Below are 2,971 nucleotides of genomic sequence, written 5' to 3' on the forward strand. Positions count from 1 at the left end.
TAGGGAACAGTCACAAAAACAGACATAGATCAATGGAAAAGAATAGAAAGCCCCAAAATACACCCTCAACTCTATTGTCAACTAATCTTCAACAAAACAGGAAGGAATATCCAATGGAAAAAAGACAGCCTCTTCAACAAAAGGTGTTGGGAAAATTGAACAGCCACATGCAGAAAAATGAAATTGGACCATTTCCTTACACCATACATGAAAATAGACTGGAAATGGATGAAGAAGCATAATGTGAGAAAGGAATCCATCAAAATCCTTGAGGAGAGAACAGGTAGCAACCTCTTTGACCTCAGCAGCAGCAACTTCTTCCTAGGAACATCAACAAAGGTAAGGGAAGCAAGGGCAAAAATGAACTATTGGTATTTCATCAGCTTTTGCACAGCAAAGGAAACGGTTAACAAAGCGAAAAGATAATTGTCAGAATGGGAGAATATATTTGAAAATGACATACCAGATAAAGGGCCAGTATCCAAAATCTATAAAGAGCTTATCAAAGTCAACACCCTAAGAACAAATAATCCAATGAAGAAATGGGCAGAGGACATGAACAGATATTTCTGCAAAGAATACATCGAAATGGCCAACAGACACATGAAAAAATGCTCCACATCACTCGGCATCAGGGAAATACAAATCAAAACCAGAATGAAATACTACCTCACACTTTTCAGAATGGCTAAAATGAACAAGTCAGTCAATGACAGATGCTGGCGAGGATGTGGAGAAAGGGGAACCCTCCTACACTGTACGTGGGAATGCAAGCTGGTGCAACCACTCGGGAAAAGAGCGTGGAGGTGCCTCAAAAAGCTGAAAATAGAACTACCCTATGACCCAGTGATTGTAGTACTGGGTATATACCCTAAAGATACAAACGTGGCATTCTGAAGGGGCACAAGCACCCAAATGTTTATAGCAGCAATGTCCACAATAGTTAAACTATGGAAAGAACCTAAATGTCCTTCAACAGATCAATCAATAAATAAGATGTGGTATATATGTACAATGGGATACTATGCAGCCATCAAAAGAAATGAAATCCTGCTATTTGTGATGACGTGGATGGAACTAGAGGGTATTATGCTTGGCGAAATAAATCAATCTGAGAAAGAAAACTATCACATGATCTCCCTGATATGATGAAGTGGAGATGCAACATAGGCGGTTAGGGGGGTACGAAAAGAAAAATAAAAGAAGATGGGATTGGGAGGGACACAAGCCATAAAAGACTGAATCTCACAGAAGAGACTGAGTGTTGTTGAGGGGAGATGTGTTGGGAGAGGATGGTGGGGGTATGGACATTGGGGAGTGTATGTGCTATGTTGAATGCTGTTAAATGTGTAAACCTGGTGATTCACAGACTTGTACCCCTAGGGATAAAAACACATTATATGTTTATTAAAAAATTTTAAAAATCCATTAAAAAAACACATATTGCAAGCCCAGAGCTAATCTCATATTCAATCAAAAACGTTTGAAAGTTTTCACCTTAAAGATCAGAAACAAGACAAGTGTGTCCACTTTCACTACTCTCATTTGACATAGTACTGGATGTCCTAGCCAGAGAAACAAGGAGCACAAAGAAATAAAAGACTCCAAAAAAAAAAAGGAAGAAGTAAAAAAATTTTTTTTTGGATAACATGAACTTACATGTAAAAAAATCCTAAAAACTTCACAAAAAATTTGAATAAGCAAATTTAGTAAAGCTGCCAAATACAAGATCAATATATAAAAGACAAGAATTTTGTTTTGTTTTGTTTTGTTTTTAATATGGAATGCTTCCCAGTTTTTCATGTCATCCTCGTTCAGTGATCATGCTAATCCTCTCTGCATCATTCCAATTTTAGTATATGTGTTGCCAAACTAAGCACAAGGCAGGAGGATTTTAACACTCTAATGATGAACTATCTGAAATAATAAAGAAAACAATCTAATTCACAATAGCACCAAAAATAATAAAATACTTAGGAAAAGATTTAGCTAAGAAGATGAAAGATCTGTACTCCATAAACTATGACATTGATAAAGAAATCGAAGGAGATACAAATGGAAAGATAGCCCATATTTATGAAAGGTAAGAATTAACATTGTTAAAATGTCCATACTACTGAAAACCATCTGTAAATTCAATTCCTATCCAAAAATCCAATGTTAGGGGCGCCTGGGTGGCTCAGTGGGTTAAGCCGCTACCTTCGGCTCAGTTCATGATCCCAGGGTCCTGGGATCGAGCCCTGCATCAGGCTCTCTGCTCAGCAGGGAGCCTGCTTCCTCTTCTCTCTCTGCCTGCCTCTCTGCCTGCTTGTCATCTCTCTCTGTCAAATAAATAAATAAATAATCGTCTAAAAAATTCAATATTATTTTTTTACAGAAGTAAAGAATCCTAAAATTTATATGAGACCATAAAAGACAACAGATAATCAAAGCAATTCTGAGAAAGAATGAAGAAGAGAAATTACCCTTCTTGATTTTAAATTAAACTACAAAGCCCTCATGCTCAAAACAATAAAGTATACTGGCATAAAAACAGACCAATAAACAAGTAGAACAGAATTGAGTGTCCAGAAATAAATCCTTTCATACAGTCACCTAATATTTGTCAGAGGCCAACATATGTAATGGGTAAAGATAGTCTGTTCAATAAATGATATTTAAAACTGAATAGTCCCATAAAACAGTATGAAACTGGAACCTTATATCACTCATAAATCTTAACTTGAAGTAAATTAAAGACTTAAATGTGATGCATGAAACTAATTTTCCAAAAGGAAAACATAGGAAAATTTCTCCTTTACATTGGTCTTGCCAATAGTTTTTGGGATACCAGACCAAAAACACAAGCAAAAAAAAGCAAAAATAAATAAATGGTATTACATCATACTAAAGTTTCTGCATTGCCAAAAAAAAAAAAAAAAAAAAAAAAAAAAAGAAAGAGAGAGAGAGAAAAAAAAAAAAAAAAAAAAAA

The 2,971-nt window shown here is 35.5% G+C and overlaps 1 non-coding gene across 1 annotated transcript; it reads right to left on the minus strand.

Annotated features, from left to right (window-relative positions):
* Positions 1-1,773: 1,773 nt before the first annotated feature.
* Positions 1,774-1,880, minus strand: LOC132009052 (U6 spliceosomal RNA). The gene has a single exon (XR_009401776.1). It is a non-coding gene; the product is annotated as a U6 spliceosomal RNA (small nuclear RNA).
* Between the last annotated feature and the right edge of the window lie 1,091 nt (positions 1,881-2,971).

The sequence above is a fragment of the Mustela nigripes genome, unplaced genomic scaffold (assembly GCF_022355385.1).
Source record: "Mustela nigripes isolate SB6536 unplaced genomic scaffold, MUSNIG.SB6536 HiC_scaffold_3785, whole genome shotgun sequence".
Classification (NCBI taxonomy): Eukaryota; Metazoa; Chordata; class Mammalia; order Carnivora; family Mustelidae; genus Mustela; species Mustela nigripes.